This window comes from Acanthopagrus latus, chromosome 22 (genome assembly GCF_904848185.1).
Source record: "Acanthopagrus latus isolate v.2019 chromosome 22, fAcaLat1.1, whole genome shotgun sequence".
NCBI lineage: Eukaryota > Metazoa > Chordata > Actinopteri > Spariformes > Sparidae > Acanthopagrus > Acanthopagrus latus.
In genome coordinates, this window is record NC_051060.1 from 22,540,221 (window position 1) to 22,565,510 (window position 25,290).

General features: G+C 44.6%; 2 long non-coding RNA genes across 2 annotated transcripts; one reads left to right on the plus strand and one right to left on the minus strand.

Moving 5' to 3' along the window:
- Positions 1-16,394: 16,394 nt before the first annotated feature.
- LOC119012033 lies at positions 16,395-17,587 on the minus strand. The gene is made up of 2 exons (XR_005072339.1): positions 17,456-17,587; positions 16,395-17,293 (listed from the first exon to the last, which is right to left on the minus strand). It is a non-coding gene; the product is annotated as an uncharacterized LOC119012033 (long non-coding RNA).
- A 3,269-nt stretch (positions 17,588-20,856) lies between these two features.
- On the plus strand, positions 20,857-23,105 carry LOC119012032. Its single transcript, XR_005072338.1, has 3 exons — positions 20,857-21,643; positions 21,801-21,836; positions 22,184-23,105. It is a non-coding gene; the product is annotated as an uncharacterized LOC119012032 (long non-coding RNA).
- Positions 23,106-25,290: the final 2,185 nt, after the last annotated feature.

Genomic DNA, 25,290 nt, shown 5'->3' on the forward strand with positions numbered 1-25,290 from the left:
TTTTTCTTTGTGCTCATCTTTCCTATTCAGGAAGGTAGGTGTGAAAGCTGGAGAGGGTCACCGAGCAGCGAGCGCCGCTGCCAAACAGATTATCCCGCAGCGCAGCGAGGAGTTGGACAGCGGTAAAGGGACATTTGCCGCTTTTTTTTTTTTTTGTCTCCTCAAAGTGCAGAATCAGTCGTCACTCCAGGGCTTTTACCTGTAGGAGTCAAACCCTGCTTCCAATCCATTTTAATGCATAACCAGCAGGGCTTTCCTTTCCAGCTTAATTCGTACGCAGGGACTTTGCATGTTTTAAGCTCTATGCAAATATTATTGGATTTTCCAAGGATTTGGGCGGATTTCCTGCCATGGATTTTCCTTTACAAATGTCTTTAGAAAATAAAGTGAACCTATTTTATTTAAATTCGGTTTAAGAAGGCAAACAAATATTTAGATGCTAAAAATATTGAAGAGGGATCTTCTGAAGTGGGGACTGAACTTTATTTCAAATATCTTTCGCCCATACGAGCGTTTACTTTCCCCACAGATCTTTTTATGTTACGTGGGAAATGAACTTTCAAAGCCTGCTGCATCGTCCTCATCGCATTCACATGTGGTAGAAAGAAAAAAAAAAGTGGATTATGTCCCCTGCATATCTGTGTAATGATCCCCTACATTGTTTTTCGGTGGCCTTGACAGATCGTACATGGACCGGGCCTTGAAAGGCAGCACTGACATCACGACATCCTTGAGCAAACCAAAAGGCTGTCCAGAATAATGGGCTGCCGTTGCAGTCATGTCATCCGAGAGGGCGTTGTGTCGAGGAGCAAGATGGGGGTTTTGTTTGGACATGACCGTGGCGGGTACACCACCCCCTCCGGCCATGGAAGATGACACTGGAAAAAAAAAGGTAGAGCGCTCACAAAAGCAGGTGCCTCTGAGAGCAGCTCTTAAAGGTGGAAGCCCCGAGGGGGGGTGGGGAGAAAAGCCTAATTACTCTAAAAGATGTTGACTGTGTACACGATATTAATAATCGAGACTCTCGCCACCGCCAAACGTCCTGACAGAGGCCTTAATCAGACAATGCTACGAGTGGAATTCGAGGTGCAGATGTTTCTGATTAGCGCTCGCTCGCGTACTCTTCCCCGCGCTGCCATCTTTAAGGGTGCCAGAACCGTTTTTCGCCGATGATGTTTTTCCCAAACAAACTGCAGCGATCCCCGTATTTAAAACATTACGCCTCTGTTCTTCTCAGCATACAGGGCACAATTTTAATGACTATCTCTCACACCCCGCTCGCCTCCTTCTGTCTCTTGCCCTTCATTTCTCTCATAGTTTAGTCTGTTGGTGGCTTCTCAGGCTGAGAGGAGGAGGGTGGGGTGGGGGGGGGTTAGGCCTTGGCCACAAGCTGAAGGCTTGATTACAGTCCTGGCAAGAGAACAGAAAGCTGAGGGGCAGGAGGGATGGAAGGGGAATGGGGAAGGGGGGGCGGAGAGGATGGAGGGACCTCAGGCCCTGACTAAAAGCAGCTGTGGAGCGGGCGGGGGTGAAGGCCCTGTGTGCTTTTAAAGGGCTCAGGAAGACTGACCTCAGCACAGCCACACGTGGAGGCGCTAAGACGTCCACGTTAGCTAACTTGGCAGACGGATCCACTGTTAATCACATCTGCACTTCCTGTGTTTCTGAGTTGGATTTAAAGGCCGCTCTCCCGTTTATTACAACCCGGGTCTTGTGTTGTTGTAGCTTGTGGCCGTTGTTTCTGTTAAAACTTATAACCGGTGAGATCGAGAACACGGCGACACGGACGGGTTGAAAACACGTTTATATTTATATCCTAATCATAAGATTATCCGAAAGACTTTATTTGACGGTAAAACTCAAAGTGGCCACCAATGTCCGCTCTCATAGTAAGATTTTCTAATAGGACATGGTTTAAAAAGGGTTAATAAGTTGTAACTAATGACTAATTGAATAATTGAATTAAGCAACTACAGCTACAGCGATTAATCCAATAATTGATTGGTCAATTGACAGAAAGTTAATCTGCAGCTATTTTGATAATCGTTTCATGGTTTCAGCCATTTTTACAAGCAAAACATGTGAAACATTTGCAGGTTCCGGCTTCCTAAATGTGAAGATTTGCTGCTTTTCTTCGTCCTTTATGAAAACAAAGGAGGAGTCTTTAGGTTTTAGACTTGTTGGCTGGACAGAAGAAGCGGTTTGAAGACATCACTCCAGGGATACTGTGACAAGCATTTTTCACACTTCTGCGATATTTCATAGATGAAATGATTAACCAATTGATCGTGAACATAAGCAGCGGATGGCTAATTCATAACGATTTGTACAGTAAATTCCAGACAGCTCGTCCTTGTATTTTGGGTGAATGGCAGTATTGTGATGAGAGAGGTCTCGCATTCGCAGCCGAGTCAGACGTGGACCGGCGTTCGACAACATATGCAAAAACCTCAGGAGCCGATGAATCTGGCTATTGAGGCGTCAGTGTTTCAAGTGACTTGATTCTCCTCTTCTCGTGAAGCTTTTATCTATTCAAAACAAAGGAAAAAAGGAGAAAAATGGTGATGAGCTGGATGTGATAGTGCTGCCAGAATAATGATATATTCAAAATAATGGCTGCGAGAGAGCTCCCTAATGGCAATGTTCGGGAGCCGAGTATTGTAAAGCACCGCGACAAGGCTAAACTTGTGCAGCGGAGGGAGTGGAGGGGGGGTTGGTTGGTTGGCGTTCCTACACATAAAAGATGTGCAATAGTCAACATGGTGTCCTAGTATAGTTTTCTCACACTCCCACAAGCCTTCTGTCAAACGCAACAATGTCACCGAGGGAGGAAGCACCAAAGAGGAGCTAAATTTGTGAAAGCCACCGGACCTGAACGAAAATCACATGTTCTGCAAATCAGAATAGCACCTTCGCTTAGCTGCGGCGTCACGTTGGCGCTCAGACGGGAGCACGGTGTCGAAAAGGTCTCCTCTCGCTCCCCCCCCGTCGTGACTTACGAGGACAGTCGGCTTTATTAAACGGGCATTTGAACCAAAACACGGGGTCCACGCTCCTCCACGATTTTCTGATTGACAGCTTGACTGCGGCGAGGAAATCAAAGCAAATCCGGCACGCGTTTGGATTAAAGTGCGATGGAGAGGGGGGGGGGGGGTCATCCTCAAAGACGGAAGGGGTCAGGCACGCCGCTTGGTTTTCCTTCCACCAACCAATCGGAAAGCGGGGACGCATTTTTTTGAGCCCCGGATCAAACGCCTTTGTTTCGGGGGAAAAGGGGCTTTAATGTGAAGATAACATGTTGTTGTTTGGAGATGTTGAAATGCAATCTTAAGTATCCCTCTTGAATGTGAATCATCTCATTACCAGGCATTCTCACACTGAGATAATGCGAAGCATAATGTGTTTTATATCATCATGGTATGAAACAGGGCCAGCAGTGCACTGTGTAAAATCCCCTTCAGTGGCATTATTTTGGTCGTCAGTAGCATAAATTTGGATGTGAGAAACATCAAAGCCGCCATATAAATGCCTTTCTCTTCATGTTGTCATCCTATCTTTGAATCACTCCCCCTCCCCCCTAGGGCCATGGTTATTTACATTTTCAAATCTGCATTTTTCATATAGATCTGTCTGCCTCTGATTTTAATATCAGTGATGTTTCCCACGACACCTTTTGTTTTATTATGCATTATGAATTTCTTCCCCTCTCACTCCTCCCTCTCTCTCTCCGTCTCTCTCCCTCTCTCTCTCTCCCTCTCGCCTCCATCTTTTTCTAATCCCTATCCCCCACACTTGGCTTATGAGTCCCAGTGTTTTATCATGGGGAGAGAGATTTATCATTTCAATCTCATTTCAATAAATAAAATAATCTCTCTTCTCCTGTACGTGACAGCAGCTAATAGTATTTTGTTATCGCGGAGTGAAACTTTGCAGACTTGGTGCACTTCGCTGAAACACATTTGGCATTCTGCAGCCGCGTACAGTAGCGTTGGGCTGCGTGGCGAAGGCGTACTTATCGTGCTGTAACGTACGCTCAAAAGGGGGGGTGGAGAAAAAAGACTGACTCCGGCCTGTTTCTTTAACGTTGAAAACATCGTATTTGTTGATTTTAATGGATGTTGTAATGTAATGTGCCTCTGTTAACATGCATGTTAAAGCGTCTCTCAGAGGTTAAACGCAGCATCATGTTCGGCTGCGTCGTAATTAAATGAATAATGCACTTAAGAGGTTTGGTTTGTACCTTTTTTCAGCGGCGGTATAGGGACCCCTCTTGTAGCAATTCCGTCCTCTTAAAAGCTACTGGGCTGCACTCATGTATGCTTTTATCTCTCAGCCAGGATATGTTCTTAAAGCACGGTCTGTCAGATCCGCCTGCACTGTGGTGTGTAGAAGAACAAGAGCAGCCATCAAGACGACAGTTTTATTTTAATTGCTATCTCCCTTTCCTCCCGGTCCTTCATTTTCCCTTACCCCTGGAGCAAATCAACAGAAAAAATGTAAAAGGACTGACAGGAAAACAATTGCGTTTCAAATTGAACTCCCTGCAGAGTGTGTTCACTTCCTTAACCTGACATCCCTCCTCTTCCCCACACATGGCAGAAGGAGAAGGCGAGGCGAGCGGCAGCCACACTAAAGCTGGAGAGAAAGAGGGGAGGGGGGGGGTGAGACCGTCCTTTTGAATATGTGTTTTCTGTTTATCATTAGCTGACTGGGTGCTTCATCATTCGGCGAAAATCCCTATCTGCTGAACATAAGGCCGAGAGACAGCGGGGAATCAATCTTTTGTGCTTGGGCAGATAAACACAGGACGCAATCAGGGGGAGACGGAGCGACGGAGCAGGCCGCGGGACTCACGCCGCCGGTGATGGATGGCGGAAGTGAAAGTGTCAGGATGGCATTATGCAAATGGGGGAGGCATCCGAGCATCGCCCCGGTGATTATGGGAGATGGGAGAGCAGCCTGTGGTCCCCCTGGCACCAAGGCAGCCATTTTGGGGGCTCGTTGTCTCCTACTGGAGCTGGGGGAAACATGGGGGGAGGAGGAGGAGGAGGAGGAGGAGGAGGATGGATAGAGTGGTGGACGTGTGAGAGAGAGAGAGAAAGAAGGAGGAGATGAAGGAGGAGGGAGAGGGAGGGAAGAGCGTGTCATGGTATCATTCCCTCACATGCGCCACCGCCTCACCCCCCTCCCCCTCACCCCTCACCCCAAAAAAATAAAAAAATAAAAAAGAGGGAGGGGAGGAATAAGTCTATAAGCAGAGTGAGAGGCATCTGTGTCATTTACTGAAACAAATGACCAGCCTTCTCTTTCTGTGGGGTTTGAATGAGGAGGGTGAGCCTGCACAATGATAGAGATAGAACACTGATGGAACAATCATGAATAATGAACTTGAACTGGACAGAAATAAAAGCTGGTCGGGTTGATTGCGACGGCGGTGACGGCGGCGGCAGCGGCGGGCTGTATTTTTTTTTTTTTCCTATTTCCGACAAGTCGAAACATCCACATGCTGAGCGGCTCGCTGGGGGGCGGGAGCGGGGGGCAAACGTGACCCCTGGGTACAATGGTATCCATCCCGGCTGTGTCACTTTCACAACCATCATGACTCTCGCACACACACCAATCTCAATGACAAGCGAGCAGGACACCACACACACACACACACACACACACTCCCACTATAATGACCAAGGATGCTACTTGTATTCAAATGAGGGTTGAAGTGAGAGCCAGGCAGATACTTCAGGGAGCAGCCGGGGGCCCAGAGGGGAGATCCAGCCGCAGTCCCCGCTGTACCATTACAGTAAGATTGGATGAAGATGGAGACGCGGAAAATATGATAGTGTGTGTGAGTGTGTGCGAGCTGATGGGGGACGGCGCAAGGAGAACGCCGCCCGGATGATCTACGCACGTGCAGAGCTCGCACACGCGTTTATTTGTGGGTTTTTTGTTTTTTTTTTGTCTTGCGAGCGAGTCGGCGTGTGTGCCGTGAAATTAGCAGCTGTAGTGAGATGAACCAGTTTCTATCTGCTGTTTACACAAGAGGAAGAGGGAGTGTGTGTGTGTGTGTGTGTGTGTGTGTTTGAGAGATCAGACAAACAGGAGAGAGTCGGTGATCGTCCGCCGTGATCACAGCGTCATTGTCTCTCCACTGGAATACAATCAACAGCAATCACCCGGTCTCCATCTCTACAATCTCAAATTGTCGTCCTGTTTCTCCTTTGCAGCCTGCGTCCATTTTTTTTTCCCCTCTTCTTTAGCCTCCCCCTCCACCACCACCACCACCACCGCCCTCCTCCGTCCTAGAGGAGACAAGCCGGGGCGGCTGAAGTGCCCGTCCTCCACCTCTAACTTTACCACTCGCCACAACACACAGACAATACCACTCCGTTCCGCCTGATTGGATCCATTTGCATTGGACACCTCCTCTGCATATTGATTGATGGGTTTAATCAGCGAATCAGGGGGAGCGCTCAGACATCAATCTCTGTCAAGGCACCTACCTTTTTTTTTTTTCCGAGCCTTGTGATTCCCTGCTAGGACTCATCAAGGAAAGCAAGTTTAGACAGAGAAAGAGAACGGTACGGAGGAGGGGAAAGGGAGGAAGAAGAAAGAAGAAAGGCATGCGGGGAGTGGAAGGACGAAAGTATTTGAAGTGGATTTCTCTGACTGGCTGCTGTTGGAGTAGATCAGGTGTAGCGTAAAAGGCAGGCTGGCCGACTGTGAAGGCTTGCATAAGAAATGTAGATAAAATGAAAATAGCAGCCAGACTGAGCAGATTTATACACGTTGCACGGGTACAGTAATGCAGAAAAATGTACAATCCGAGCATGAAAAAAAAAAAGCTGAGATCTGATTTTTTTTTTTTTTATATATATATCGTGTTTCCCCATTCATTGTTAATTATTCATACATTTTTACACTTTCAAATCAGTCCTCATCATTTATCGGTTGATAGTGACAGATCAGGTGATTTTCTTGCCGTGAAAATAAATGAAATGCACAGAAAGATTTCCCACCTCCTCCCCCTCCTCTCTCCTCGAAATATTTAACTTCATGGTCCTTTTTTTTTTTTGTCTCTCCTCCACCTAAACTTTTCGGCGTCTGGAAAGCTACAGGCGGACTGACAAGACACTTAACTAATTGGCATCAAACAACTCAAGTCTTAAGTTCTTCTCGTCTAATTTCACAGGTCCGACAAACAGGTGTAGCTGTCAAGAGTCGCAGGATCAATAGAACAAAAAAAACAAAAAAACAGCCTTTTCACTCCTTCTCCCCCGCTGTTTGTATGTGTGTGTGTGTGTGTGTGTGTCTGCATGCATGCGTGGGGTTGTATATATAGAAAGTGTTAATTGAGTTGTGGTTGCCATTGTGTGCCTCATCAGGGGAAGTGCAAGACCCCCCTCCACCCTTTCCCATGTCAATGTGAGAGTGTACCTGTGACACGTCGCGCTGACAGATACTTCATTTCCTTTTCACTTGATAATTACTGTAATACAAACTCAATTAAAAGTAAGCGTCTCAGAGAAGAAAGAGACAAGTTTGATTAAAATATGAATAAAAATACAGAAAATGAAAATACATGTTTTTTTTTCAGATTCGTCCTCGGGATCCTGTGAATCCTGCAGGTAGATTTTAAGGGCTGCTGTGCGCACGAGCTTCCTGCATTGATGCTTTTTTAAAATATATTTATGTTGTACATTTTCTATTTTTTTTTCCACCTGGACCCTATTCTCTCAAAATAATATGTCTCTGCACACTGTTTCCTCCCCACTGCTTCTCAAATCTGATATGAAGTTGTGAAAATGGTAATTAGAGGGTTTATTTACATCAAAACCAGAGATGGTGATTGTTAGAAAACTTGAGTGAAACAGAACAGAATGTAAACAAAAAGCACTTTTGACATTATGTATTGTGTCGCAGAGATATCTGATGAAGTTAGCATGCTAACGAGTTAGCCCAGGCCCATTCTGGTCCAAAGCTCCGGTTGTAGCATTGTAAACATCCAAACCTCTGGCTGCACTGCTAACTGAGCTAACCAACTTACCACATTTGCAACAATTAGCATCAGTTAGCGGTTTCTCTGGTGATTTGCTGATCTCTGATTGCTGACTATGACTCTGACAGGTCGCCAGTTCTTCCGTCACTGGGGGTCCGCTCCATCATGTTGAAGAACAAGTAGAATAACAATCTGACCAAAAGTCAGTCACACAATCAAGAGGACGTATATTGATGGTGCGCAATTACAGGACCTTCTAGGAAAAACAGAGATTTGTCCCTCCAGTAATCTTTTAGAATTCAAATTATTTAATTATATGCATTGTAAACACTAATCAAAGATGCAAAACAATGTGTTTTTATAAGTTTTTATAAGCTGCCAGTCGACCTGCACCTCCTCACACAGGAGCGCTGAGTGTCTGTGGATCGGTCTCTGGGATCGTGGCGGTGTCGGCTGACCACAGCAAGTAGCTACTTTGTAAACGGTCTAACCTAAACAAAAGGATGCTATTTTTTCTCTCTCTCGTCACAATGCTGTGCTTGTGCTCTGGTTAGGTTAAAGCACTAAACACCGCTTGGCGAGAGAAACAATATAAAGTGTTTTGGCTCAACAAAGCCAACTTTGTTTGGTGGCCACAAACATGGCTGACGATGGTCCGACCTCCTGTGGACGATACACCAGTCTGCTTAAAACTACCCAGTGGTGTCATGTTCACACCACCTCCACTTTAGTCTGAGATAAAGAAAGAAAGATCCTACCACAACTTCTTACAGCTACTACAACTACAGATACTACGAGAACTATTCAATATGCAACCTAAAATCTGCATCAAGCAGACTTTTAATAACTACTGATTGATAATCTCCAGGTAGTGAACGGCTCAAAACAAAACATCCTCCACTCGAACGATGCTATGAGAATAGATTTTACAGCCTGACGCACGTTATTCAAGGTGAACGTTGAAGCTCCCACTCGTATAAAGTGACTGAAGTACATAAACACTTGAAAACAGAACAACAAACGTAACCTTGAGCTCAGATGTGTGTCTTACGGAGTTCAGAACAACGGTGGTATTTCCCAAAATGTTCTTTACAGACCAATATATCCGCCTCGTCTGGCTTCCTCCTGCAGAACAAGGTCCAATGCTGGTTTCTGAGATCCGGACACGTGGGAAGCCTGGACAAAACTCCTTTAGCTTCGCTTGGACAAACATAAAGACGTGCATTGATGCAACATCTTAACATTATCCATGGAGCCACGGAGCTACGTTTAAATTAAGAAAAATGTCCTTGATATGTGAAAACAGTGTTTCGGCTGATGAGTCAAGAGTCGTGAGCATTATCTTTGGCTTGAAGTCATATTGCATAATTCCGATGTGCCCTCCTGAGGCAACATCCTCCAGAGGACCATTTTACGCAAGCGGTTCATTGGTTGATGAGGAGGAGGAGGGCTGAAGGCTCACATAACGACTGCCGAACACAGAGGAGACCGAAGATGGTCAGTGTGCCGGCAACAGCAAGTTATCAGGGCGATCAGTCCGTAGTCTTCCACATGATAGACTCCATTTCCTCTATTGACATACACATAGTTCTGTCTGTCAACAGTTTGTAGAGATCCTTCAGACAATCATATGTGGGGTATTTAGTTGTTGAGTCCCTCTGTTTGAGACCGAACCCCAGTCCTTACACTGTAAAATCCAAGAAACACTTTCTGTGCTGTCAAAGTTGCACTAATGTCTGTCGTTCCATCTGCTGGGAGTTCAAAGAAAGAGCAGCGTCGAGTTTCAGACGCGATCATTTTATGTCACTTTGGATTGTATCCGACATCCCAATTGTCTCCGTGTAAAAGCCGTTTTCGAGCTTACGGTGGTGAGTTTGTTTTTTCTCCGACGTGAGCTGCCATGACGATGGCTGTGCCAGGAATTTAACAAATCTGAGTAAAAGTTGTCCTAGAAATGTATTGATCCTCAGCTGTTAAGTCTGAGAACGTGGCACTGATTGGAGTTTCTTTCAGCTGATATCTAGCGATGAGCTTGAGCTGAACTCTTGCTTTTCTCCTCCTTTAGCAAACGAACTGTCACTGCCTGTCTTGTTCTAGCTATAGCTAACTAAAAAGAAAACAGTCCGATGCATTTCCATTTTCAGACAAGCGTTGTTGGAACCATCTCTCCAAACTCTCTGTGCCACAAAGACACGTGATGTTTGGTAGAAAGGGCTCCTCATGCCCACTCAGGCGGCCCTGGTTATTAGGTTATTTGGATTGCCATTAGCTAACGTTGGCTAGTCTTCCAAATGTTAGCTTGTCTTCCTGATGGTAGCTTGTTTTGTTGTTTGTTTCTGGCATTAGCTAGTCTGCCTGATATTAGCTAGTCTGTCTGGTGTTAGCGAGTCTGTCTGATGTTAGCTAGTCTGCCTGACATTAGCTCATCTTCCTGATGTAGCTAGTCTGTCTGATGTTAGCTAGTCTGCTTGACATTAGCTAGTCTGCCTGGTGTTAGCTAGTGTGCCTGAGGTTAGCTAGTCTGTCTGGTGTTAGCGAGTCTGTCTGATGTTAGCTAGTCTGCCTGACATTAGCTAGTCTGCCTGGTGTTAGCTAGTGTGCCTGATGTTAGCTAGTCTGCTTGACATTAGCTTGTTTTCCTGATGTTAGCTAGTCTGTCTGATATTAGCTAGTCTGCCTGGTGTTAGCTAGTCTGCCTGACATTAGCTAGCCTGCTTGACATTAGCTCATGTTCCTGATGTTAGCTAGTCTTCTCGATGTTAGCTAGTCTGCCTGATTTTGGTGAGTCCGCCTGATGTTAGCTAGTCTTCTTGACATAAGCTAGTCGTTCTTGGGTCCCAACACAGGCAGAAGTTGTGGCTTGTTTTAGTCTTAGAGCCTCTCTTAAGAGTTACTATCTGGGCTGTGGCGCTGATGCTAATGTTAGGTTAGCGTTAGCTGCAGCAGCGGCTGACTACGTTGTTGTTTTCATCCATGGCATTAGCAACTTCATCATCGGTGGCATTCATTTTTAGTTATGTGAAATATCAAAACCGCTGCAAGTGCTGTCGTCGTTTTAAGCTAACTTCCTGTCTGTTTTGTCACAGCGGACAGGACCGCCCCTTTATTGAGCTCTCTGTCCTGATTGGGTAGAGGGGGCAGGGATAACAGGAAATGTATTTTCTCTTTAACTGCACCACCAGCAGGAGGAGAGAGATGGGTGACTGGTTGGAATATAAAGCTATTTAACTCATATTTTCATAAAAACACATCACTTACAGCAACTTTAACATTCCTCTAACAACCATATTCCTCTGTTTCAACACACTCAACACTTACGTAGAAAACAGTTCATGTCCCTTTTCTGTCCTGTGCTCATGTGCAGGCGTCTCTGATGTCACTGGAGAGAGTTGATCTGTGAGGGAGGCGGCGCTCAGTTCTGGAGAACGACGTCTTGTTTACAGGTGAGGAAATCCTGCTTTTAAATAACAATCAGCCTGTTAACATTAAATGAATGACGGGATGTAAGACTCCTCCTTCGTCACAAGCAAACACTCATCCTCTATTAAGAGCACACGGCTCTTGAGGTTTTTTCGCTTTAATGGCGACCGGATAATTGTCATGAAACATCACACACGACTAGTAAAAAAAAAAAAAAAAAAAAAACAGTAAATGAACTCTATCCTTCTTGTATTTCAACATTTGTTCGGGCTGAGAGTATATTTTATTTCTTCTATTAAACTCGATTACTTCCTGTGTGAACCTGGCCTTGATGGAAAGGGGCCTCATAATTCAGTTCTGGAGAGAGAAAGAGAGAGAAAAAAAAAGAAACAACACAACATTGCAACATGCTCGTTTTTTTTTTTTTTTTTTTTTTGGAGGAAGAAACTTTTAATACCCACAGCTCTTAATGACGGCACTGCAATTAGAGTGGCTGCATTTTTTGCTCTAGCCGCGAGTCAAAGGAAAACAAATAAAGCAGCTCGATTTAGAAACCTTATTAGACTTTGAGTCCCTGAGCAATTAAAGTATTACAGCTGAAGTGCTTCTGTGAACCCACCGATGGAAAGCATTTATAGGTGGTCTCTACTTTACTGGTGGTCTGTTACTGGGCTTTTTTATTTATTTTTTTCTTCTTCTTCTTCGCGCCGGTCGGAGCGGCGGTTGTCTCGCTGCGTTCGCGTGCGAGCACGTGGTGAAAAATTTTAAAAAAGGGTATCGAACAAGAAGAAAAAAAGCTCTTGATATTTATCAAAGTGTCACTCAAGGACAAATTGAACATATTCAAACTTTTTTTTTCCCCCCTCGCTCCGGCGTACACTCGATTATGACGAGATGTGTAAATCGTGCAACGCCGATTGAAACATCTGTAATGATTTAAAAATAAACTGATCTTTTTAAGCTGTTCGCTCTTTGATCGTCTCTATCTGGCGACGGTTGCCCCCATGCCGTGTCTAAATTGGGTTGGCTTGTGATGATGCCCTTTGCTATGCAATCTCTCCAATTTTGATGCCTTATCAAATTACCAACCCAGAGGAAATGAATGGTATCATCTGTGTCAAGGCATTGATGTAGTTTCACTTAGCCTGAAACACTGGGCTCCTAATTGAATGATTAGATTCGTCTAGATTTTCTCGATCCATCCTCGCACTAATTACAATTGAAGAGGAGATCGGAGTGCCTTACGTATCAATTTAACAAATAAAAGCAGGTAAAATAATGAAGAAAAAAATGGGAAAAAAAGAGGATATTTTAATCACACGGAATTTAATAATACATAATTGTAATTGGCTGTAATTGGAGTGGAAGTGTTCCGAAGACAAGCGGAATTTCATTTCAGGAGATATATTTTATTTTAATGAGTTGTAATACATTTTTTTTTGGGAGAGAGAGAGAGAGAGAGAGAGAGAGAGAGAGAGAGAGAGCAGAGTGATAAAAAAAAAAAAAAAAAAGAAGCCAGCCTGATGTGCCACTAGGGGGGGTGCTGATGCTTTTTGGGCCGAGCCGGCACATTGAAATAAACACAGCCGCATTCGAATGTTCTGTGTCTTCCTTCACACACACACACATACACACATTCAGACAGACAGTGTGTGTGTGTGTGTGTGTGTGTGTGAGAGAGAGAGAGGAGGTGACTGGGTTTTAAGTGGGAAGAGAAACAAGTAGGAGAATGTGGTCACATGACTTCTTGCGTTACAGCTCTATCTCCTCCAACTTCGCCGTGTAGTTTCACCCTTCACGCCCGCTAATACCATAATCCCCGCCGCGCTGACCCTCCTCCTCCTCCTCCTCCTCCTCCTCCTCTTCTCGGACCAGCTTCTGACACCTCCTGCTCAGGGGCCACCTCTGGCCCCCGGCACCTCCCAACCGATCACTCCGCGAGACTCCCCCCCCCCCCCACACCACCACCCTCCGCCATAATTGACTAATGACCCCATATCAATATTTGGCTGTGGTCACAGGCTTTCAGTACCGTTGTAATTTAAAGTGGATTAGTGTTCGCCTCAGCACGTTTCTTTTGGCAGCCAGCCAGTGGGACGAGCGTTTGATAACAGGTTCCTTCTTGTGTGAGTGTATGTATGTGCGTGTAACTGTGTGTAACTGTGTGCGTCTGCTTTGTGTGTTTGTGTGAACTACATAAGCTGCCCATTGCCCTACGGGACTTAAGACACCAAAGGAGCAACTCACAAAAAAAAAAAAAAAAAAAAAGGCTGCAGTTTTTCCTGATGAGGAGATGGGAAGACACACACACACACACACACACACACACACACACACACAGATCTGGCTGACTGACTTACCGCCCGTTCCTGTTCCTGTGAAACACTCGGGTCCCGGTCCAAGTATCTGTGGCGCTCTCACACCGTCAACCAACAACAATTTTTGTTGACAGAGGAAAACGGCTGCTTGATTTGCGAGACTGTCTGGAAAGTTGATTTACGCGTCTTATCGAGCAAGACAACACTCGTACGGCGCCGACCGTTCTGGTTCTGGGTCGGTGGCTCGTGGCCTCCGATCGCAGGTTACGGCCTTATTACTCTCACCGAAGAGAGAGTTCTCCCAGTGGGACCGTTTGGTGGGAAGGGTCCTTTAAATTGAATCCTGGATTGAGCGAGAGAAGAGATAGTAATAGATAATGTCCTTTTTTACTTAAAGGATAAGTTCACCCAAAAATGAAGATTCACAGGTGGGTTTTCACAGTTTTGCAGTCTGGAAAAAAAGTTCTTGAGCTTCATGGTAGAATAAAAACAAAATGTAAAATCGCCAAAACGTGTAAATAAAGTACTTTCTAATCATCATGGGGCCTCGAGAGACTTAGATTTCACTGTGTGAAGCTATTTTATGAAATTTTGGGGGTGTTTTTGTTTCATTTTCAATGAAATCCTCAACCAGTTGTTTGGAGATGCAGCAAGTGGTGGAGAGAGTGCTGAAAAATCTGTACTCGAGTACAAAAGTACAGTTATTGTACTACTAAAACTACTTGTGTTTGAATAATACTGAAGTGAAAGTACAAAGTATTCTTGTTGAACACTTTTTAACCATTAATTCAAAATGTACTCTCTACTCAGCTCTAATTTTTTAAAAGTAACTGAGTAGATTACGTGGTGTAATGCTTACAGGTACAATTACAGACTTGATAGAAGAAAAAAATACTCATAAAAAGTTCCAGCACCCGAAACAAATGACTTAATTACAGTAATTTGAGTAGATTTAATTTGTCACTTCCACCTCTGAAGGCAGCAACAAGCGAAATGTTTTGCAGATTATGAAACTCCATCAGCGTGAGAGAGAGAGAGAGAGGAGATAATGACTGAATTGTGATACTTGGGTGACTCGTTTTTTTAAGTAAAACAACTGAATCCCCACACACGAAAATACTCCACTACGAGTAATTAACGTGTTAAGAGTAAAAGTACTGGTTGTGCAGTGAAATGTTTGCCTGTCTGCGTGTCGCTGTGATGTTTCCTGCTGCAGACGTTAAACGTTGAGCTCATCTGAACTCCTTCATACCCTGCTGGGGACTTTTAATCTATGCGGCTACGCGTTATATAAGATCATCGTACGTTCGGCCGGGGAGAAGCATGTATCTCTGGGAAAAGAAAAAAAAAAGTCAATTTAAAAGGCGCTCAGAGGAAACCGGCTGTTTTTTCAGCGTTGTGACAAAACATCTCTCAGCTAATCCCAGAGGGGCTTTTTTTTTTAAAAAGAGTTTATTTAGCTTAAGAAGATAGGAGGAGAATTTGCTCAAACGTCCGTCTGTTCGTCGTAAACACTCACAATGAAAATTACCAAATATGTGTGTTTCTGTGTGTGTGTTAGCTTAACTAAAGCTGACCGATGTAGTGAAAGTAAGAGCTCGTGGGTGAAAACTACTTTATTTGCCTCCTGAATACAGTGAAATAAAAGTACAAATGTGTCTAAAAAGTACCTCAAATCCTTTCTCAGGTGCAGTACTTTAGTAAATGTACTTAGTTACGTTCCACGACTGGATGCGTGTGTGTTTCTTATCTTTTTAGTCATCGTCTGAAGGATCCCGACCGCCATGTTGGAAACCGGCGCTAACTCAATGAAAACCAGAGCGCCTCACCGCTGCTCTTTATTTTCTTTGAATATCTGAACCGCGTCACGACGTACGGTTTCTTTCCCTCTGTGTCTTTTTGATGTCTGCTGCTGCTCGCCGATCAGACGCGACCAGGTCCAGACTTGTCGGGGACACGACCGTCTGTCTTTCTGCTCCGCTAAACAAACCATGAGGCTCTTACGTAGGCCATACGCAGACAGACAGAAAGACAAACAAGAAGGGAGGAAAAAGGGAAGAATGACCGTGTCTTACCTCGTCCCCGCCGCTGCTTCTCTGTATGCAGAGTGCGGCGGCGGCAGCAGCAGCGGCGGCGGCAGAGTGTTTATCTCGCTCGCCGGTGGAATGTTTGTGTAACTGAACGCTACGCTGATCGAGTTCAAATCACGGCAGGATAATTAAAACATGTTGATCCCTTCAGTCATGGGAAAGGGGCAGATTTATTAATGATACACTTACCACAGCCTGTGGACCGCGCGCGCTGCTGAGAGATGGTAATATTGCATGAAATCGTTGGTTAGATTGTCATTTACCTGCGGGCCCCCCTCCTCCTCCTCCTCCTCCTCCCCCCTGTACCAGTGTGAGTGGTCTTTCATGTAAATGAATTTGTCTAGAGAATGAGAGAAATGAGAGACAGAGGGAGGAGTGAGAGATGGAATTAATAGCTCGGGGTCATGGGGATAATGATTTCTTCATGGACCCAGTCAGAGTCGAATGGCCCTGGCGTCTCGTTTTAGTTTTTTTTTTTTTTTTTCCTTGTTGGGGAAAGAGAGTGAATGAATGTGAGGGTGAACATTACATGGAACAGGGGCATTTACTGAATATGTAAACGCGTTACAGTTTTTTTTTTTTACGACAGAGGCCGACATGCCAACAACGCTTCCAAATGACCCACTTTGTATTCACGCAATGCAAATTTGCCCACCGCGTCGTTAGATCCCGTTGATTGAGTGGTGCTCCCATATGTTGGACAAGAGAACATATAATTTGCTCATGATATCAAAACATTGTGACACGTAGAGAGGTGGAGAAAAAAGAAGAAAAAAAAATGTTTTCCACGAGTCCTGGTGGTCGGGGGGGGTTCGAGCCCGGTCAGACGACATATTCGAGGCAGATTGTCCCCATTTCAACCACGATTCAGGCGTAATTCCAAACTTTTCCTCCCCCCAGAGTCAGCGAGGAACAGACTGCCCCTCCAGCGTTAACTGTGAACCCCGCACACATAAAGGTGCAGGTGTGTTTTTCATATCTGAATTGGGGGGAGGGGAGGGGTGGCAGCGTCAAAAGCTGCTGGTCAATCTCTTTGCACGTCTTTTGTGAAAGGGGGCAAAGTCTGACAGAGTAAACCAGCACGGACACATGCGAACATAAAGGGCGTAGCTCACACCCCCGCTGCCCCGCGCTGAAAGGACCCAGTGGGGCTGTGAGCAGGAGGGGGACGAGGAGGCCAGGGCCTAATGGTGGGAACAGTGCGGAGGTGAAGCCGTCTTTTTGTTCGTCGCGGATAAAGGAGGCTTTTGAGGAGGCAGCGTGTGTTTTTGTTCCACGGAGGGCCATCGAAGCTGCAGGCCATGCTCGTCCCTGGGTTGTGTTGTTGGGGGGGGAGAGGGAGGTGGAGGGAGGTGGAGGGTGGAGGCGACAGGAGTGTGTGGACACAGGCAGGAGACAGAGTTACTCGCTCCGGGGAGAGAAATATGCTACTTGCGAGGGTGTTGGAAGGAGGACAGCGTATCATCTGTCTGTTGGAGGGAAAGGGAGAAAGAATGGGGTGAGAGAGTAAGACAGGGCTATAGAAAGAGACAGATGGAGGGGAGGGGGGTTAGAAAGTGAGACAGAGAGAGGAGGAAAGAGAGAGAGAGAGGGAGAGGGAGAGGCGTGAAGGTGCTTTATGGGGTACTTACTGGCTCATGTATCCATGCTGCTGTCATTTCAGGTCATCCATTGTTCCGTGTGCAGCTGTACACACCTGATTCACTCCAGAATAAGACGTATTCGACAACATATTTAACGTCTGACGCATCCAAATATCTGGCTTTTCTTTTTTTTTTTCTTTTTTTTTTTTTCGGACCAAGACCGCCAATTAAATTGGGAAACCCGGCGTCTCAACCTTCCCCGTGACAATGACCTATTGTCGAACGTGACGGAGAGAGAGACGGCTTCAGGCATCCAGCGGTGAACTCTGGCTGCTCCCTGACCCGTCTGACCTTTCCAACAGTTCAACTTCCACAGACTGCCGATGATTGATCTGCCTTCAGGGCCCTTAAACTGCTCCTCGTCTCCTCCGCTGTCAGGGAACAAAAATATGTGATTCCTACACTGAAACGTGATCTTTATATAAAATCTCGACAGTAGAACGAGACCAGCGTTCTCACCAGCCGAGCCGCCGGATCAGCTTCACGCGGTGTTACACCTGAAGCCCAGAGGAGGGTTTCAAAGTCCTTGTCATGTTTGGTGACACACTCAACTTAAATATGTGTATTTATTAACTTTTATGAAACTGATTTAGTGTTTTTTTTTCACCTGCAGTCTACATCAAAAGATCTACATTTTAATATTGTGTTTGAGATAATTATTTGTCTCTGTTCTCAACCAGGTTATTCTCTTCGAGCATCAACAATAACAATTGTTTTTAAAATACTTGTTGACATGTTTTAAAGAACAAACACTGAGACATACCTCTCTTCTGATGAAAGGTGTCACTTTAACATAAAAGTAAAGAATGAATTGCGTATTGTCTGTTTCTGTATGCAACTGCAACTGCTGCTAATGTAACTAAGGTGACTGTTAGCCAGTTAGCTCGGATAGCTGCACAGGTAGCAGGTCAGGCTCCAGGAAGGTGTTGGTTACCACTGCTAGCTGGTTAGCATGCTAGCTTTAGCAGATATCTGATCATCAACATATTAGAACAGTTATTCCTTCTTCTTCTTCTTCATCTGTTGATTCTCCTCAAATTAATTGCTGACATGCAACTTTAAACTAAATAAACCTTTTCTGAGTTATTCTGAAAATGCATCGTCAGTGCAGTTGACATTTTGCAGACTCGTGGTTCTCATGTGTCGGCAACATCACACCCGATAAAGTTTAAGGACGGAATGATTGATTGGATAAAACTTGTTCTTCGCTGCACTTAACATGACGAGGCACTGCAGGAACAGGCAGAAAACACTCACAGGTGTCGAGTGTCGCTTTTTTTTTTTTCTTTTCTTTTTTTGCAGGGTTTAGTCAACGCCCTCTTAAAATGACCCCGGGTGACTCCTCTCTCTCTCGTCTTTTAACCTTTCAGCTGACTGTCAGACATCTAATCTGCTCAAATGTCCATTAAGGTGTGAGGGAGAGTTTGGTCTGTAGAGCAGATTGTAATTGATGGGATCAGGTGACATTTCAAACTTGGCAAAGAAGAGGACGGATTCCTTTATGAGCGGCACAGGAATGGAATTAAGTTACAAGAGGAGTGTTGAAAGTCTGCTGCTCTTTTGGTGAAAGTATAGACGGTACAGTGTCTGCTCTACTTTGATTGTTTCCTTAAAGATATAATACGTAACGTCTCTGCATTTAAGATGTCTTTGGTGAACACTTACATGATCCCATTTCAACAATCGTCAGACTCCTAAAACTTCCAGGACGGAGTCAGAGGAAGGAAGTCGAAGAACATGATGAACATAATGCAGTCAGACTTTAAAACATGAGTTTTCTGCCTCAGTCAGTAGCCATTTTTATACTGGGCAGCAAGCCGCCAACTTGGCCATCTTTTTTGTGGTTAGGTCCGCAGATATAGACAGAAGGCGGTATATTGGGGATCTGTTTTGATCGGCCGATATGACCCCTCGGAGGGTAGACTTATTGGGTACACAACTTCCTGCCTCACGTCACGTCACATGTTTACATCTACCCCAGTGGCGACTTTTTGGAAAAGAAGGAATATTATTTCTCCTTTTTAGATCGACAAGGTGGTACATTGCAGCCTTTACCGTGCTGCAAATGTGCCACCTTCTCTATAAAACACTCCCTATCGTACCACGATCTGGAAAAATAATCCATGCTTTCATAACATCACGGCTGGACTACTGCAACTCCCTCTACCTTGGTCTCCCCCAGTCCCTCATAGCACGCAGCAAGACTGTTGACTGGGGCAAGAAAGTGGGAGCACATCACATCTGTTCTTGCATCCCTTCACTGGCTCCCAGTACAACAAAGGATCCATTTCAAGACCTCTGATATGGGTCTTCTCCATATACCCCGCTCCAGACTCAAGCAAAAAGGTGATCGGGCCTTTGCAGTAGCTGCCCCGCGCTTATTTCTTACCTATTGAATGTACTACGTACAGCACTTTGGTCAGTGTGAACTGTCATAAATGTGCTTTTATAAATAAATTTTCCTTACTTACTTTTACTTTATCTAAAAGGGGCTAGTGTTTATTGTGGACACGTAACAAGGACGACAACAACTCCTATGATCCCGCACTACTTGTATCATTTGTTTCGATTGAGAGCGTTGCAGAAATTACATACAGCGCATTAAAATATACCTTTAAACAACTTCTTTAAAACAAAGAAAAAACTCTAATGATTATGCTCTGTAAAAACAGGCGAAGCGTCACTTCGCAACACAAACGTGACACAGAAAACACTAACAAAGGACACGAATGCGATTTGGTTTTGCGTCCAGGCGTAAAGAATGACCTGCCAAAATCTTAGCTGCAATCAACCAGAGTAAGAATTGTTCACGCTAATTAGTCGAGAATGTGTTTTTCCCCCCATTTTACATGGCAGTATATCACAGTTTGATATATTGTTACATGGCCAATTAGCATCTCATAATGCTCAGTCAGCCACAGAGCCCGAGGTCAGAGGTCACGCTCGCTCTCAGTCCGAGAGAGAGCGAAGGAGACAGAGGTGGAGGCAGCGCATCAAAAACGAGGGAATGTGAAATGGACTATTTCAAGACTCGTTTTCTTTTACTGCGCTGGATCAAAGATAACGGGAACTTCTGCTGTTATTATTATTATAAATAGCACTCAGTGCAGGCGAACGTAGCAAATGGCAGATGAAATCTCGCAGCGTCGATGTGTGAGAAACATCACAGCGCCTAGATAGCCCGCAGATTAGACTCTGACTTCCGCGAGCCGTTCTTTATCTCGAATCAGATTCTATCTTCAACACAGGTGCTGTGTAAATGTTCCTCGAAGAAAAAAAAAAGAAAGAAAAATTACAATGCACACAGTCATCTCCAAAAGGCAAATGAACTCTAATAACAGCCTTTATCTGAGCGCTAATTGCCATAATCCATAAATCATCCTCAAAGATTACATCACCTAAGGGCTGTCAAGTATCATAGATGCATGATAAAACATTAGAATCAGTTAATCACCTCTGACAAAGTATACATAGATTGAATGACTCCTCTTTAAAAGCAGCTTTGTTTGGATAAGCTTGGACACGCAGCAGAAAAAAAAAAAAAAAAAAGGCCAATTATGTTGGAGGCCTCGGCGTCGGTGGAGTGTGAGTGTGTATTTTTTGGTGTGTAGTCCAGCGCGCCGCTCATTTGGCATTAGTTCCAGCAGATACACAGTAAAAACATCACAATCACGCCGTCGCACGACAGTCCCGATTTCACACCATCAGCGCTCGCGCCGACCGGGACCCTCCATTAGCCCGCACATGTGTTTACATTCCAGAGGTCTGTCCTCAAATGATTTGAATGTATTTTCTTTTTTTTTTTTTTCTTTTTTTTTATTATTGCAGCCGCTGTTATTTATCACATGCAAAACGGCTGTGGGACACGGTGATGTACGCTATCAGCGGTGACAATGATAACCAGGACAATAATTACACAAAGCCCGGCTCATCCATCACCGTCACTTATCACTCGAACAATCAGGCGTTAAAGAGAAAAGAGGGGCGGAGAGGGAGAAAAAAGGAAGGATCCTGGACTGGGAGTCTCCGCTCCGCGTGTCAGTCAAGAGACGATCCAGTTCGGCGTGAACATGGTATCATACGTGTGGTCACATGAGGCTTAATAACACCACGGCCTCCACCGTTCATATCGTGTCCTCCTGGATTGAAAGTGAGTTTGGTAGAGGTGCTCTGCAGGTAGGGAAACATGTAGCCGCCGTTGTGGAGTCAACAAAAGGTTTGAAAGTGACCATGCCGTAAAAATATATATGATATTTTGTTGATTTGCTGTTGAGAAGAGTTAGTTTGCCAAGTGGTGGAACTGCTGATGTTACATTTTTGTAATATTTCTCAGGACTTTGAGGACTCCTCATACATGTTGGCTTAGAAGGTAAGTTTCAAAGTTCAGCCTTGACCTTAGAGATCATGAAAAATAATTAAAAGACTTAAACATGTACAAAAAGTTCCTAACGTGGTTCTGAATTTCTTAAACCTGATACAATCCAGTGGATAGGCGGTGCACCGGATCAGGTTTAAGGTTTGAGGATGACAGAAACAAAAAATTCAGAGGCACATTTTCACAAACTAGAGCATGATGGCTTTTGTAACTCTTCATATATGCATTTTTGCCCTGTTTTTATTTGTGTATGCCAATGATGAGGGTTTTAAAGAGGTTAAAGATGCTCTATGTAACAATATACATGTACTCATCTTTGTTTTTTGGCCATATGTGGGCAGATCGTAACGTGACGTGAAGCATAAGACCTCCCCTATCGCTCTATGTTGCCTTCACAAGCCTGTGATGAAAGTAGGACTGTGGATTTCTTTGTGACGGACACAGGTTTGGATTTTCTCTGTGACTTCCAGTTGGCAATAGTATCTAACGTTAGTTTAGAAATGGCGTCACGACTGGCTGCCGGCACGAGAAGTTCCTTTAAACGGCTGACACCAGAGAGTTGTCTCTGTTGTTGTTTCTCCCTTTGGCAGTATTTGAGTTTTCATCCAGGTGTGTTGAAGGTTTCATCCTTAAAATGCTTGAAAATCTATATTTGAACGACAACTGAGGATCACATAATCACTGAAAAGCTCCAGGAACAGCTGTTAAATGGACCTCGCGATGACGAGAATTCACTTTAAAATCTTCACATCGTACATTTGTATTTATTACCCTGTTTTATCTTCTGTAGTAAAGTTTTATTTCTATAGAGACCAGATTGGTTGCATGTACAAAACTCAAGAATAAAAAAAAATAAATGATGTACCTGACCGCTCCCTCGTGATCAGATATGATAAGATACCATATCAGGAAAAACATGTTTAGCAAAATAAACAGAGTTCTAAACTACTTTCAACCAGGTCACACATGATTGCATAACACACACAGATAAAAAAAACAGCAGATCCACTCAGTGTTTTTGCTTCAGACCGACTGCGGGACGGCCTCAACATGTCTGGCTTGACAGTGAACTTGAACCCTGAAAACCCCCCCGAACGAAGGGAGTAAACTGGAGACTGAGGGACGGTTTGAGCGACAGAAAGAGGGAGCCTCCCCGTTAGCGAGAGGTCAGGGGTTACGTAAATACTGAGGAAAAAAGCCCCTCTGGGTTTGGGGTCGATGCTCTCTCGGGTAACGCGGTTGACACCTCCTGGGACTCGAAGAAAAAAAAAAAAACACCTCTGAACTCTGAACCCGCAACGTCTCGGCCAAGTTCAGTAGCAGAGGCACACCCACATTCCTCTGCTGGAGAGGACATACAGGGTGAATCTGGCCTTTAAACCAACGCTGTGCACCGTGAATCCATAACGTCGTGACATAAACACATCTTTTAACAGAGTAATGTGCAGTAGCTATATGACCTGTTTGAGAAAATGTGGTGAGCAACGACAGGAAAAGTGGAGGGGGGGGAGCGAAGAGCAAACATCTGCTGCATGCAAGCGCCAAATGAAAAGCACTTTACTCCAGTGTTTCATTCCCTTGTTTATTGCAGCAGCATTGTGAATACGTTTCCTTTGAACATGATGGATCATTAAAGTAATGGTGTACCGTGGTTTTGTTCTTTTTTTGCTTAGATGTTTCTTCTTTTTAATACAAATTTCTATCTGTGTCTGTGCCTCTCCTGAGGACTGCCATTGCTCTACTTACCAGGAAATACTTTCTAGATATGCAAATGTATAGTCATGAGAGAGAGCACAAGTGTGTGTGTGCGTGTGTGTGTGTGTGTGTGTGTGTGGTAAAAGAGTGGGGAAGGGAGACGTGCATGGTTGGATATCTTGTAAAGTAGGAGCATTTAAGTAACTCAGAGCAGCACAAGTCGTGTGTCACTGACTTCTTGTGCATGTACTGTACAAGTGTGTGTGTGTGTGTGTGTGTGTGTGTCTGCGTATGTACACACTCACATACTGTACCTATGAGGCTCATCGAGACAATGTGTCATTGTGTGTTTGGTGCTCTTTGTACTGCTGCTCTTTTAACTCGAAGGAAGACAGTTCCATGAGTTGGAAAGAAAATATGCTTATTCCATTTTTTTTGGGGGGGAGGGGGATTAGACGAACAGATCAATATCACTCTCACGTCCGTCTGTTCAATATTAAGCTGCAGCCAGGAGACAGATCAGCATAAAAAACTGTCCAAAAGTAACAAAATCAGCATGAGAGGTTAAGTCCACCGAAAAATGAAAATTCAGTTGTCGTCTACTCGCCCTCGACACGACGGAAACGTTACGTTTTGTAGTCCGCAAAATGTTTCTGGAGCCTCGCAGCAAAATATTGTCGCAGCATAAGAAGACCACGAAAGACAATCCCAAATCCATTATATAAAAGATTTGAAAATGTTTTGAAAAGAGCCTGACGACATCAAGGGCGTAAATAAAGTCGTCTTCTCGGCTGTCAGGAGACTTGGATTGGTTTAGTTTCTTTTAGGTTTACGTCCTCATCTACTTCAGTTGCTGTAGAAGAAGCTGCGATGCTTTTCTGCCGTGAAGCTCCAGAAATGTCTTATGGACTACCAAACAAATGTTTGTGTGAATCCCATAAAACCAAACTTTAAATGCAGCTGTTTCCTTGAGCATCTGCTGAATTCTTAAGAAAGACTGCTAAGAAATTGTGTTTTTTTTTACCCTTCACTTGTTGTAGGTGTTAAACAGTTACAGTAGATATGTAGAACTGCGCTAATGGAAACACGACTACTGACAGAAGCCTCTTTAAGATATCGTCACACATTGTGTCTTGGAAACAGAGAATAATCAGTTCAGTTCAGTGTTACTGAGGTTAGAAACGATCATCAAAATTCATAACGACTAATTTAACTCCGGCAGTCGTGTCTCCCTTCATGATGCCTTGACCCGGGTGACTTGACATGGCTCCAGGTATGAAATCCCCCTAGTTCATCTTCCCTGTCGACAGATCACAGACCACCTCCCCTCCCCTCCTCCCCTCTCGTGGTTGTGTGTGGTCTCCTCCAGATTTCCTCCCTCCGCCTCTCTTTTGAAGCTCAGGGGAGAGTTCATCAGCGATAAGTGACACAGACAAAAGTGCTGCTGGCCAGTCAGTCAGTCAGTCCTTCTCCCTATAGATCAAACTCAGCCCACTCTTTTTTTTTTATCTTTGACATACAGTTTCTCTCCTGTGATATACCGACGGAGCATGTAATCCCCGATGGGTGCAATACACCCACCCGCTGCGGCTGCCGTCAGTGGTAACGGGGGGTGAAACGTAACATTTAAATGACATATAATGGGACAGAAAAAGAACTAGTAAAGGTTATTCTGTCTCCAGTTTTTAGACACGACCAGTGAAGTCCATCTGGTGAGCAGCCTCGTGGCCACTGGTGCAGGTCTTCCTCCCCT